Source organism: Mesocricetus auratus, unplaced genomic scaffold (assembly GCF_017639785.1).
Source record: "Mesocricetus auratus isolate SY011 unplaced genomic scaffold, BCM_Maur_2.0 Super-Scaffold_100031, whole genome shotgun sequence".
Classification (NCBI taxonomy): Eukaryota; Metazoa; Chordata; class Mammalia; order Rodentia; family Cricetidae; genus Mesocricetus; species Mesocricetus auratus.
The window spans coordinates 8,316,370-8,331,112 of NW_024429212.1; the positions used below are offsets into that span (position 1 = coordinate 8,316,370).

Here is a 14,743-nt window from a genome sequence, read left to right on the forward strand (position 1 = left end):
GTGTGTGTGTGTGTGTGTGTGTGTGTGTGTGTGTGTGTGCGCGCGCGCGCGCGCGCCAGGGACTGGGCTATCAGTGAGTACTCCACACATGGTAACCTTGCAATAAATGTCTGTTGACTGAATGAGGGAGTGAGGAGAGATTAAAACTGAGTCAATTGCTCATCTAAGAGGAGCCTCAATGGTGAATGATTAAACCGGGTGTGGTGGCTTCCCAGGACTCTTCCTTGGACCTGACAGTAGTTTGGAAGCTGAGGTCCCGTGGTCACCGAATAATCAGACATATGGACATACTCCCCTCAACTGCTCCAGGAGGAAGGACTTTGATGGCTGCACACAGTGCCCAGAGGAGCCTGGCTGTGCGGTCAGCTCTGACTTTTCATTATGTGCACTGGTCTTATCCTCTTCGGTCCCAAAAGAAGACACATCCGCTTCTTAAAAATGTAGAATTTCTCTCCAGAATGGATCCACATAACCCAGGACAGTTCTGTTTGCCTTGAGTGACAGTCATCTTGCTCCTCTGATTGAGACTTTAGTTTTGGTGTCCCCCCCTGCCCCCCGCCCCTCTCTCCTGCAGCAAGAGGTAGCAGTGACAGAGAGAAGAACTCCGATGGGCTGTTTTCAAAGGTTCCAGTGCAGGCCCCTCAGGTACCAAGGGTCAGAGGCAGTCCAAACAAATGCTTGACAATAATAAGTACAAAGGACTCCTGTCCTTGGTGAATGGTTAACCATTAGCTATCATAAACAAAAAAAATGTCCCATACATCCGATAAACAGCCTCGTGGAAGAATGCAGAGGACTCGGGAAAGAAACCACATCCTTCAAACTTGAGTCAACAACAGACAGTATCGGAGGGACTTTTACACTTGAGGGGTTTTCATTGATCACTTTGATGGAGTACGGCATCCTGCCAGACATCTTGGACCTGGTGAAATGCTTGTACCATAATTAGAACGTACACTTAGCCCCCTGTGTCCTGTCTCCATTCAATAGATATTCCATGCAGGTCCATCCCCAGAAGCCACAGTGTTGCAATGCCTCATCCTCCCCCTCCCCCACCCCAGGTTTCTTGTGCTCTAAGAAAGAGAACAGCTAGCTATGACACTCACTAGGACAGGAGGACTATGAAGCCTTGAGGAGAAAACAAACAAAATGGAGCCAGGCATTTGCTGTGTTTTCAGGGAAGCCTAAGAATAAAAGTGTGACTATATATAAAAACAAAACAAAACAAAACAACAACAACAAAACAAATCACAAAAACTCCGTGTCCCACGTATGGCTGGAATGTAGGTAGGTGCATGTGATCCCTGAGTGGCCAAGCTGGAAGATTACTCAAATAGTTTCCAGCATTTTAGAGATTCCATTGAGGATTTGTTTTGCAAGGCACAGGCAGAATTAGCAGGGTTCTTGTGTAGAAGAGGAGTGTGAAGTCTTGCAGCTCTGGGTACAATGAAGCTTGTGGACCAGTCAGAAACACGGAGGACCTAAGAGACTTAGACAAATCATCATGAAAATGAGAAAGAATTGGGCATTGTTGTGATCGGTGTGTTCACCTGTCAAGGGCCAACACAGATTCTGAAGAGAGGGGCTCCTTAGCCTGGTTACTAGAAAGATGAAGTCAGAATTGGGCTACACAGACAGGTCAGTGACAAAGAGGATGTACTGCTCTTAGAAGAGACTGGACTTTGGTTCTCAACACCTGTGTAGGGCAACTTACAACCTCCTGTAACCCCAATTTCTGGAGCTTAGATATCCTCTTCTGGAATCCTTGGGCACCTGCATTCACACACACACACACACACACACACACACACTTATACACTAAATAAATAAAATTAAAGAGAAGTAAGAAGTCTTTCCTTTTCTCTCCCAATACTTCCTCATCTTTGTACCGGGGCCATATGTCAGCAACAAAATAGCAACATGTGTTATTAAAGTCATGCAGGGTCAGGGGCAATGCTGGAGTCCAGGAAGAGATAGGGCTATCAAGGCAGAAGGTACACAATGCCAGCCATATGTCTTCTAAAACACAGCCTTTCTTTATAATTCAGAACCACAATTGCTTAAAGGAAACCTTACATCTGCATTCTCTCCTTATTCAGGGATTCAGATGCACAGTCTTGGAGTTTGTAAATGAGGCTCTCCTCAGGGAGTTTCCTATTATGGCTGCCTTGCAGGACACAGGGGTATCTGCTGGGCTCCGGGTGCTTTTCTACTCCAGCTGAAGCAGACTCTGGGCTTGCCATTTCACCACTGCCTCGGGTACTCTTCTTGCTGCCTGGGTGGAGTCCGGAGTCCAAACCCATCAATGAAAGGATATCATATTCATACTTTCTGCTGTCTGCCACCACACAGTATTCGGCTCCATGAGAGCTCCATGAGAGCTGCTGCAGGACTCCGTGACTCCTTGTGGGAGAGAACCCCTGCCTCAGAGGTGTAGGTAAGTCACCAAGTACAGTCTCAGGCTATACCAAGAGTACTGTGACCAAGTACTCTCCTTCAGAAGGCTTGGACAACCAGAGGTGACCCTGTGCTTACAGTTCAGAAATGTATCCCCTGTGGCCCTACCCTTTGAGTGTGCCACTTCTCAACCCGCATGAGAAGACAAGGTTCTGAAGGAGGCTCCCTGTCTGCTCTCCAGATAGTGCATTGACCACATTTTCAATCTCTTCTCATATCCCTTCCCATCATTGTTTTTACATTTAACATGTAAGCCAGACACTTAAATGCTACCATTTTGATTTTTTCATTTTAAGGGATCTCTCTCTCTCTCCTTTTCTCCCTATCTCCCTCTCTCCCTCCCTTCCTTCCTCCTTCCCTCTCTTTTTCCTTCTTCCCTCCCTCCCTCTTCCTCTCTCTCCCTCCTCTCTCTGTGTGTATGTGTTTACCAAACTTTTAAACAAGCTTGTGACTTATCTTCTTTTAAACTTATGCTCCTAATCTTAAGTGTTCATTAGGCATGCTTTTATTATTCTGGTTGATAGTGGTGTTATCATAGTGGGAGTAAGGATGTCACCAGCTCTTGCTGTAGACGGAGCAGGATACGGGCATCCCTGACAGTATTGATGGTCCATGGTGCTCACTTTGTTACATAGCAAGTCAAGGTAAGTGTGAGACAAACCTAAGTTTACCAGGAGGTAAGGACAAAGGCCAGACTGAAGTCCCGATCAGGTCGGTCTAGAACCTTCTTTGTGCTCTGATGTACCTTTCTGCTCTCTCTTGTTCTTTGAGCTTGGCTACAAAGTCCTTTGCCATCTTTTATCATTGTAACTCCTGCACTCAGAGTGAACATCTTGTAGCAGTATTTCAGAGGCCTTCCTCTTCTTACATTGTATCACACGCATGGCACACAGCAAAACCCAGAGTGGCCGGCGGTGTCAGGTACTGTCTGCCTGCTTTCCCTTCACCTGAATCAGAAATGTGCCCTGCCATCCTAGCCCACTCTGAAACCCTCCTCCTGTCCTCAGAAGCTCTCCAGTCACCTTCTAGATGCCTTTGATACCTGGTGGCTTGGGAAATCATTTGCATCTCTGTCCCTGCCTCCCACAATTTCTCTTTCCTCTTTGTCTACTCTCTGTCTGGTTCATTCGTTTTCCCAATCCTGGGGAAGGGGGTCATCCATGACCTTCTCTACCTTTGCTGCCCACAGTAGGACTGTCCACCTGCACCTGAGATGTGTGTGTGTGTGTGTGTGTGTGTAAAAGTGAGTGAGAGAGAGAGAGAGAGAGAGAGAGAGAGAGAGAGAGAGAGAGAGAGAGAGAGAGAGAGAGAGAGAAACCACACAGAAAAGTCCGGAAATTACCCTGCTGGTCCAATATGAAAAACAAGATTATTTTAATTTAGAATTTTTAGAAAGTAAAAGAGCTTTACTATTTCCTATCCCATGAAACATAAATCCCACCTTGAGTGTTCACAAGCAAATCTCATCCAGTCACAACAACCTTAGTTTTGAAGGGCATCAGATGGGACCAATCTGTGTGCTGTCACTAACATTGAACAGTCAGAGGCGCACCAGGGCCTGAGTGTGACACTTTCGTAAGTGCAGGTCTGTGGGGCGATGCTCTCTGCAGATGGAGATTTTCCCAGGTGGAACGCTCAGTGAACTCAGCTGGCCACTCAGGAGGCATGCTGGGTCACCCAGAGACAGTGAACGAGGGTGACAGCGGTGTGAATGGGCCAGCTCTGGGAGGGACAGAGAGTCCTGGGGATGGTCAGGACTTGGTGACCTTTTCCACTGACACTCTACTCCTAAAGGCTTACTGTTTAAGATGATGGGAGGAATTAAAAAAATAATCATTAAACAGAGAAGTGGGAATAGAGAACAGAATGTGTATGGAGAGGGACATGTGACACCTGGCTCACAATGTGGCTCAGATGTGCCTGAGCCTGTGGAGGGGGCCCTGCCTTAGGAAGGTAGCCCCGAGGCTGCACTCTGACCCTGGGAGTCACATACTGCTACCTTTGTTTTATAGGAAAGGAAACTTAGGCAAAGAACAGTGCCCTGCCTGAAGACTCTCCTCAGATGAAGGGGATATATTATATTTCAAGAAAGCATGATGTAGTGGTGGTCATCCATGTTCTTCCTCCTCCACTAGCCAAGTCACTGCATGAAATGACAGTGCTGGATGGGCGCATGACGTCAGTTTTGGAAACAGAAAGAGACTTCACCTGCTTCCAGATGCTCCCATGACGATTATAACATTCCTAACTCGGGGCACACAGGAGTTCCTGCTCTTCATTACTCCTGTTTCTATACAGACTCCTGGTCTGTGTTGGGGGAGATAGTTTGTCTATGCACAGTTTAACAGACTAAATATGTAGATCTGTTTTCCATAAAGTAGAAGATGCTACTGTCTTACGACTATCAAGAGTAAAATAACTTATCTTTTTTTTTTAAACTCGAGACGTTCCAAGTTTGTTAGATCCCTTTTTGGAACTTTACTTGCATATCTGGGCCTGCATTTATGTCAGTGAGTGACTCTGGGGGAATAATGAATAAGTGAATGAGTGAAACACAGGCTCTGCTTTACCATAGAGGAAAAATTTAAAAGCAAGTTACATGTAATAATAGTAATAATAATAATAATAAGCCGGGCAGTGGTGGTGCACGCCTTTAATCCCAGCACTTGGGAGGCAGAGGCAGGAGGATCTCTGAGTTCGAGGCTGGGCTGGACTGACAGCCTCCAAAACAGTACAGAGAAACCCTGTCTTGTAAAACCAATAATAATAATAATAATAATAATAATAATAATAATAATAAATAATAAAAACAAGGAGAAACCACAAGTTACATGTAATAATAGTAATAATAATAATAAATAAAAACAATAATAAACCACAAAAGTGAAGCTGTGAACTGTGTTCACGCTGGCTTTTTATCTCTGCAGGCCGTGCAGGTGTCACGGCAGACACTGTGCATCGGGCAGACAATCTTACAATCATCCGCTGAAGAGGACATGGCAGGACATCAGGACACTCAGTTTTCTCCATAGGTAAAGCTGGTTCTCCCGAAGAGCTCACGGCTGGCCAAGGTGCAGAGAATAAGTGACTGTGGAGTGTCCTGCTCCCAACGGGACATCTGCATCAGCCCCCCGCTCCTCAAAGACACAGGGGGCGTGGCTCTGCATCAGCCCCCTCCCCTCAAAGACGCAGGGGGCGTGGCGGGGCGACGTGAGAAGAGCGGTCTGGACAGCATCTTCTGGGCGAACAAGGCAGTGAACTCTGAACTCTGAGCAGCTGCTGTTGCCTGCCCACAAGCTTGAGCCCGTCAGCAGAGGGGCTCGTGAGGCCCTCCTTCTAGCTGTGGAGATTTCAGCAGAAGCTGGAGAGTTTTCTTCAGGGATGTGGGCTCTAGTAGGGTGCCCATCCTCCGGCGGATAGCTCTACAGTCATGCACATATGAGCAGCGCTAATTGGGGTCAGTGTTTTGTTTTGTTTTCTTTTAATGGAAGACAAGAAGTTGTGGAAGGAGGATGTTGGAGGGATGGTAATCAATATGGTTCAGATACATTGAATATGTACACAACATAGGTTTCTTTTTAAAAATTGCTTTTAATAAAATAGTTTTGTATTAAGGATACATAAAGCAACAGCAGGGGCACCTCCCCTGTTTCCTCCTTCCTCCCCTTCTGAGCAGCTAAACCTGGCCCATACTCTCTCCACCGCTACAACTCCAGGTGAGCTGTGCACTCCAGTGGAAGCCTACGTACCCTGCTTCCATCCGGATAGCTCCTCCTGCACATCTCTATCCTTCACATCTCTCAGCAAGCGCCAGCGGAGGGAAGTCCTGGCTAGGGAAGGTATTCCACTGTGGTGTTCCTTTCTGCTCTAACTGACCACGTCCCATCCCTTTCACCATGGGAGGAAACCGGTGTCCTAGCCTGACATTAGCAGAAGGGCATGCTCCAGTCTCCACCTGGGACAAACCTGACACGCAGGCCGGGAAGCAGCCCTGGCTTGGTCAGCCCAGGCTCACACAGAGATAGGAAGTCTTACCTGGGCTGCTGACATGCTGACATCCTAGATGTCTGCTGCCATTGATGCCGGCACCGAAGATGGAGAGGTGAGGATGAGTGCTTGCTGTTGTTGAAGGGGGTCCAGGTGTAGAGCAGAACTGGAAGAACCTCCCTCTTCCAATCCTAACTAGGTCACACAAACTGCCATTGTGAATGGCAAATTACCGTTTCCAGACCTGATTACCCAGGAAATGGCCACCAGAGGGGCTGCAATCATCCAAAAACAACACCTAGAGTCAGAAACGCCACACATCTTTGCTTATATTTCATGAGCCAGTGGTTAAATCCTATTCTGGTTAAGTGAGACTTATAGGTCTCCCAGCTTCACACATAGGAAAGGTGACAGCAGGGACTCCGTTGCCTGCGTGGGACAGGTGTGGCTAGGTGTGGCTGCATCTGTCGGCTAAGTGCTGTGCAAGTATGGAATGCGTGTCCCTTGGGCATGTCACGGCCAGTGTGTGCAGGCCTTAGGTTTTCCTGGTGAAGCTGGTTCTCATAGTGCAGGTAGCAAATCCATGTTTCCCCATTTGATTTGGTCATAGAGTGGAGCATAGTGTATCCGTGGTGGGGCTTGGAATGAGTGAATGGAATGTGCTCAGACCCAGAATAGCAGGTTACATGCTGGCAGAGGACATCCACCAGAGGAGAGAAGTCACAGAGGAGACTTTTAAACTGAGAGTCAGCACACCTTCCTCTCAGATGGAGGGGGGTTTGCTGTCTCTGATGCAACTGAACCCTCATTTCCGCCCATGCCTCATGCTATGGAAATCTCCAGTTTTCCTACCTCGAAGGCAGAGCTATGTATGGGAGCTGAAAGGTCTGGGTGGAAAACAGACTGGACGAGCAGTGGACACCAGGGTACATAGGTATGCTGATTATAAGGGATGCAGGCAACGGTAGGCGCCACTATCTGATAGACACGCTGTCAATCAATTCAAGCTCCACCCACCAGAGAGCCAGCTTCTCCAGCTAGGTTCTGCCTCCTAAAGTTTCCATGACTCCCCAGTACAGTGTTATGAGCTAGGGATCAAGTTTTCAAACACACGCCGGTGGAAAACATTATGGCTATCAGGCCTACCCAATATTTCAAATAAACACAGTTGAATGTACTAAGAAGGAGCTTGAATGGAAATCTTGATTTGACATCTATCAGACAGGCTTGAAAATACACATCTCAATATAACGCTGAAGCGTGGAATCATTTATTACACTGATTGATTGTCACCACAACTGTATACCAGATGTGCCCTGCATATCAATATCTGATGATTCCTATCTTCCTACAAGGTTCACATATACAGAATTGGAACTTTGGGCTAGAAGAGTGGTTGAGCATTAAGAGCTCAGTGGGGTGCTCTTCAGGAACTTGCAAGGCAAAAACGTTGAGAGCAGTGCAGAGGATGGAGGCCTGGCTTGCGAAGTTTCAGAGGGAAGTTTAAAGACTCCATCAGGAACATTTGTTATTCTCTATTAAGTCTGTGTTTCTGGCCGGGCAGTGGTGGTGCACACCTTTAATCCCAGCACTTGGGAGGCAGAGGCAGGCGGATCTCTGTGAGTTTGAGACCAAGCCTGGTTTACCGAGGGAGTTCCTGGATAGCCTCCAAAACAATACAGAGAAACCCTGTCTCGAAAAAACCAAAATAAAAAATAAAATAAAAAAATAAAAAAAACAAAAACAAAAACAAAAAAACCAAAAAACTATGTTTCTGGTTAGCTGGGGCTGAAGAATCAGCTGTGATTAACAAGATATCAGAATAGCTAAGTGAAACCTTAGCTGGGATACTTGATGCTGGTCAGCTGAAACTAAGAAATTAGCAGTGATTAATAAGAGACCAGCATCACTGAGGAGAAATCTTCTGGGAAGTGTTTTCTGAGAGCACAGATAAGCTGTGTTCCAGAGGCAGCCAAGGCTGTATCTCCTGTTGGCAGCGCAGACTTGGTAATGTGTTAGAGTCATCCAGGTGAGACTGGTTTTGATGGCATGAAGGGGTCACGGAGAGCAGCTGAGGCTTGGCCCTTGAGAGGCCAGGGGAGGCCATTGGTGAAGGTGCAGCCTCGGTGGCAGTTGAGGGCCCAGGACTGAGGCGGTCATGCGAAGAAATTGAGGCCTGGCATCATGAGGAGAGCCTATGAGAGACTATTTGTGAAAGCGCAGCCCAGTTGCAGCAGAAGAACCTAGAGTTTTGGAGATGCCAGTATCCTGGGATGGCCACCAAGGACAGCAGCAGCAGTGGCGTGGAGCCAGCCGGAGCCTAGAGGACAAGCTGTGTGAGCTGCAGAGGCCAGAGCTGGAGAAGAGACCCAGCCCCTTGGAGGAGCCCAGAAGACCGTGAGTAAATCCCAGATAATTAAACATTGAGTTATTTATGCTGTTAACGTTTGATTTTGCTTGGTTCAGATTGTGACAGAGTGATGGTCCTTCCCTCTTGAACAAAGTATTTAATTTTGATTTTTAAAAGAGCCCACGGATGAAAGACTTGAACTTTTAAAAGAGATTGGATGTTTTAAAGAGACTGAGATTTTTAATGTGTTTGAATTTGTAAAGACTGTGGGATTTTTAAAATTATTTATGATTTTAATGTGAGATCTTAGAGATGAGTATGAAAGGAAGGGTTGTGGCCTAATAGTGCTGTGTTTCTGTGTCAAGATGACAAGGTGGGCAAGTTGTGCTGGCTGGTTTTGTATGTCAACTTGACACAAGCTAGAGTCATTGGTGGAAGGAACCCCAGTTGAGGAACTGTCTCCATTAGATCCAGCTGTAGGGTATTTTCTCCAATTAGTGGTCAGTGGAAGAGGGCCCAGCCCATGGGTGGGTGGTGCCATCCCTGAGCTGGTGGTCCTGAGTTCTATCTATAAGAAAGCTGGGCAAGCAAGCCAGGGGGAGCAAGCCAGTAAGCAGCACTCCCCCATGGCCTCTGCATCAGCTCCTGACTCCGGGTTCCTGCCCTGTGTGAGCTCCTGCCCTGTGTGAGCTCCTGCCCTGTGTGAGCTCCTGCCCTGTGTGAGCTCCTGCCCTGACTGCCTTCAGTGATGAACAGCAATGCTGATGCGTCATAAGTCAAACAGACCCTTCTTCCCAACTTGCGTTTTGGTCATGGAAGCAATAGACACCCTCACTAGGACACCTCCCGCCCTCTCTGAGGATGGCTGTCTTCCAGCCTGCGCACTGTCTCACGGGCCCATCTCCTCTGGGAACCCCTCTTAGGTCCACGCAGAAGGAAGGCCTCGTGAATCCTTTCCTCAGTCCAGTGGGGTGAACACCGGCAACCCGATGGTCAGGCTTTGTGGGAAATTGCTCTTCTTGGGTATGGATTTTGCCTGTTTCTCCTGTGAACTTGGTCACGGGGAGGGGTAGGGGAGGGGGAGGGGCGGGGGAAGGGGGCTGCTTCTATGCTACGTGTCGTGAACGATATTAGCAGTGTCATTAGATGAAACGCATGCGGTTACAGAGGAGTGGGCTTTGTAAGCCCCTAAGTCTTCCCTGAGAATGCTACCGTCACTCTTTCAACTCAACCCATCGTCGTCTTTAGCATTGGGAAGCCGTGTTATGTTGCCTACACGCTGACCACACGCACGGACTGAGGCCACGATACTTGAAGCTGGTGGGACAGCTGTCAGTAGAGCTAAGCAAGAATAAGGACCCACCTTGGAGCCCCAGAGTGCACATAAAAAGGCCAGGCATGGTGGCACAGGCTTGGCATCCCAGCACTGGGGAAGCAGAGAGTGGCGGGTCCCTTGAACTCCCTGGCAAGCCAGTCTTGCCTAATCAGTGAACCTCAGGTCCTCCAAGAGAAGCTGCCTCAAAAAACAAGGTAAATGGCTCCTGAGGAAGGATATTTGAGGCTGACCTTTGACCTACACACACCTGCACATGCCCACATGAGCACACATCTGTATACACACCCGCACACACATGTACACAGATACACACATGTGCACACCATGTACACACAACCGCACACACATGTATACATACCTGTTCACACACCTACATAAGCATGTGCACAAGCCTGTGTACACACCTACTCACACATATACACACACCTGTACACAAAGATCCACACGACAAATTCCCTTTGGAAAATCAAAGGCACCCCAAGGTTTGATGGTTTCATTCAAAAGCAGTGCTGTGTCCTCTGTAGTCCTGCCCCGCCTTCTCCTGGGGGCTGAAGAATGGGATTCTAGGCTGCACACAGGCTACCTTCTCAGCTCGGGGACACTAAAAGTGTTTGAGACAGGCTTTTGCTGCCATCAGCCTTTGGATCCTTTTGCCTCAGACCCCAGGGTGCTGGGACTCCTGGTGCACAGAGGGTTAGTTTTCACAGGATGATTTCTGAGACAACCCTTCTGAGACGACTTGTTCTGGCAGATGGCTGTGTGCGTTGCAGCTATCTGATGAATTCTGATGTTTGTGTGTGTTTAAAGGGTGCTCAGCCCTATGCGCTGTGTGCCTGTACATGCGAAAGAACAGGATGGGGCCAGGTTTTGAGGAGAACACTTGTATCTGACTACACGGGAACTCCTCTGACCTGCCTCTGTCAGAGACAGTGTCATTGATGTGCTGCTACCTGGACGCTGCCTGCTTTTTATAAACCGAATGAAGAAGTAGGTTCACTCTCTCCCAGGTCCCTGGAAAAATGTCCCGTCATCCTCTGGGTGTCATACAAGAACACACCTGCTGTTCTATGGTAAGAATGGGGCCAGTCTATCTTAAGTACGAATAAACACAATGGCCCCGGGGAGCTTGGATTTCCTCATCCTCTTTCGTGGTTCCTCTTGGCAGGTCCTCATGGGAATCTGGCTTGCTCTGAGTGGGCCTTTGTGCTTCTAGCTAACAAGGATGAGCTGAAGGGAGGTGGTTAAGATTGGCAGTTGGGTTCTCACTGGCAAATGCAGGTAGATCTCTAGGAGACGGCCGTCCGTGACTGCTGTCTTTTTATTTGTGAACTCAATAATCTCTCCAACTGAGCTTTGATATCCCCAGCTGTAAACAAATCTGCCCGTGACACCACAACTGTGATTGTGAGTAGTGACACATGGTGAAAAAAAATCCATAATTCAAAACATCAGGCATAAAACCTGGAGTCATCTTTGATTGCACTCAAGAACCTAGAAAGTTCAAGGGTGTGCCCCAGGTCCCAAGGTTCAGGGGGCAGACAAGGCTGAGCAGTGGCCTCCTGTCCTTAAGCCCTGCTGCCTTCGCTCGCTGGATACAGGCTTATCTGGAATTCTGGGTCACATGGAAACTTCTAAGTCACTCTGTGCTCACACACATGGCGTGTGTCACGCCAGTGACGTACCTCCCTTGGAAAACAAAACACTATCCCTCACAGTTGTCCCCTTGTGCGTAGATGGTGTGGCAAATGCTTATTTGCTAAGTCTTCTGTCTCCTCCATTTCTGTGTCCCATTGAGATCATGGAAACACAAAGTAAATAACCGCAGAGAGAGAGTGTTTATTTAAGAGTATTGTTCCAGGATATGCACAAAGATAAAGACTGTGTAATGAATGGTGACTGTGGAGGCCAAGCACCAAGGCGTTCTATCCTGTACCAGCAGCTAACCCTGGCCAGGAAGAGGCCGTGTGCTGCCTTAGAACATGCCCCTGTAAAGGAGTCACCTTGCCAAGCCGCCAACTGCTTCTCTTTACTCTAGAGGATCAAGGGAAGGAATAAAGGGGGCGGGCAGGTAGGTGGGAGCTGACCCAGACATAGCCCCAAGAGTATACAGACAGGAGGGGGTTTTCCTCCAGGGGAGGGACAGCAGAGTGGGTGTCACAGGAGAACATTCAGACTAGGCCATACCTAGAGGTCTCCATGAGCCACGGCAGTGCTGTGGGTGAAACACCTATACCAGGAGTTCTCTCTAGAAGTGTGGGGGCGGGGCGCGTGTGTGTAGCTTTGCAGAAGTCTCATGCCGTGGTGGAGGCCTGAATGTGCTCCTTCTCAGGGGCTGTGAGGAGAACAGATGCGCACCAGGTTTAGGTATATCTAAGATGCAGGTGAGGTTTGTAGTTCAGAGTCTGGTAGGCTTAGCTCTCCGTACCCCTCCCCCCGCGGAAGTAGCAAACAAGCAGACACCAATTTGGAAGTGTGTCAAATGAAATACAAAGCGGAAACCCGCTTACGTCTCTGCATGTTTAATGATCATTGACTTTTAAAATGGGTTTTGAAATAAAAAGCCTTCTGGAAGAGATACAGATCTGAAAGGTTTACTAGAAAGCATTTACTCATATACCCCTCTCCTCTGCATTCATTCCCCCTCTGCACAAGCTCCAGAAGCCTCCTAATTTCCTAGATTTGCTTATCTCTGGTGCAAACTGTTGGACTGCAAAAATGTCATAGAGGCCACAGGATGGGACTAGGAACAGACTTTTCATAAATAGACTGGTTTATTCACCACTAGCCTTGAAGTCACCGCATAAGGGAGGGGCTTGTGAAAAATACAATTAGACAAGACAGGGAACTGACAGCTTCCTGCTTCACATGACATATGCAGTCACATCTAATTGATACAGGAAACTTTTCATTGCTTTCTCTGACTTCACATCTCTACCGGATGAGGTGGGTTGGACTCCCTGTTTCATTAATACACCATTGGCTAGGTTGGCTGGCCAGCAAGCGCTTGGGCATCTACCTGTTTCTATCCCTACCCAATACTGGGGTTACAGGCCTAGGCAGTCATGCCTAGGTTTTTACATGAGTGCTGAAGACTAGAACTCGGGCCCTCACACTTACAAAGCTCTTATTCACTGAGCCATCTCCCAAGTTCCTATATATGGAATTTCTGAGTACTAGCCTGGTACGTTGATGTAGTCTGTAATTCTGGTACTCAACAGGTTGAGGCAGGAGAATCATGAGTTTGAGGTCAGCTTGCTCTACATAGTGAGACATAGGCTCACAAAAACAAGGGCTGGGCATGTGACTCAGTGGCAGGGCATTTGCTTTGAAGTGTGCATCCAAGCTGATGCATTCCTGTGACTGCCTTTGCCTCTCCCTCCCTCCCTCCCTCTTCTCCTGTCCTGTTTTCTTCTCTTCTGTGTCCTCTGTGTGTGCATGTTTATCTTAGGATAAGCTTATTTTTTTCACTGAAGCTCTTTGGCAGAAAATTATATATATAGGATTCTATATAATTATATCTAATACATAATTACATGTAATTCTGTTAGTGACGCCACATACGAAGCAGAGACCTTGCTCTTCGCTCCTTAGTTAAGTCAAACTTCGGAGATAGTTAAGGTGGCTTCTGATTGAGACTGACTTGGCTCAATCTTGGCTCTTTTGTTTACTTTTAGTTAATTTACTCATGCAGAGAACACAGGGGGGAACAAGAAAATAGGGACAGGAGACAGAGACAGGCAGAGACAGACAGGCAGAGACAGACAGAGACAGAGACAGACAGAGACAGAGGCAAAGAGAGACAGACAGAGACAGGCAGAGAGAGACAGAGGCAGAGACAGACAGAGACAGAGGCAAAGAGAGACAGGCAGAGACAGACAGAGACAGGCAGAGAGAGACAGAGGCAGAGAGAGACAGAGGCAGAGAGAGACAGGCAGAGACACAGAAAGAGACAGAGGCAGAGAGAGACAGAGACAGAGAGACAGAGATAAGCTGAGAAAAACCAAGCTGAATCCAGAAATCAATGGCAGGGAGAAGATGAGTGAATAAGAGGACAGAGCAGAGCAGGAGGGAGCACCTGGAGGGGACACAGAGGGGACAGAATCGGTGTCTAGCATATGCTCAGCATTTAACAAGCTGTTTCCAGTTTGATCTCTCAGCTGCCCCAAGACATGCACACAATGACTTCTCTTTGGCACCTGGTGACTTCTCTTCAGCAGAGTCGGGGACACTTCTCATTAGGGTCTTGTTAGGACTTAGTGACAAGGGTTCAGAAACCTAGTTCCAGTTCCTTCCACTTGGCAGTGTGACCAGTGCTGTCTGTCAGAAACACCTGGGACAGTGCTGGTGCTTTTCAGCCAGAGGAGGGGTAGGGAGGGAAGGAGGAGAGGAGGAGGGGAGGGGTAGGGAGGGAGAACGGCTTCAGTTCTGTCACTGGGCTATTGCATCAGGGAAGCCAGAGCTCACAGCATTAGTCACAGAATTTTGTTTTTCACTTGTCTTTCTGTTGCCTAACATGGGCCAAAGCTCAGGTTCCAACCCCAGGATAGATTGCAAGGTCATAGGGTAGGGCCACAGTCCCTCCTCACTGAGTCAGCACACCCAAGGCCTTGGGA

General features: G+C 47.9%; 1 long non-coding RNA gene across 1 annotated transcript in view; it reads left to right on the plus strand.

The window, feature by feature from the left end:
• The first annotated feature begins 8,393 nt into the window (after positions 1–8,393).
• LOC121135109 overlaps positions 8,394–14,743 on the plus strand; it is a 65,457-nt gene continuing 59,107 nt past the window's right edge. The window contains exon 1 of the long non-coding RNA XR_005872292.1: positions 8,394–8,841. This is a non-coding gene — a long non-coding RNA (uncharacterized LOC121135109). The remainder of the gene's footprint in view (positions 8,842–14,743) is intronic.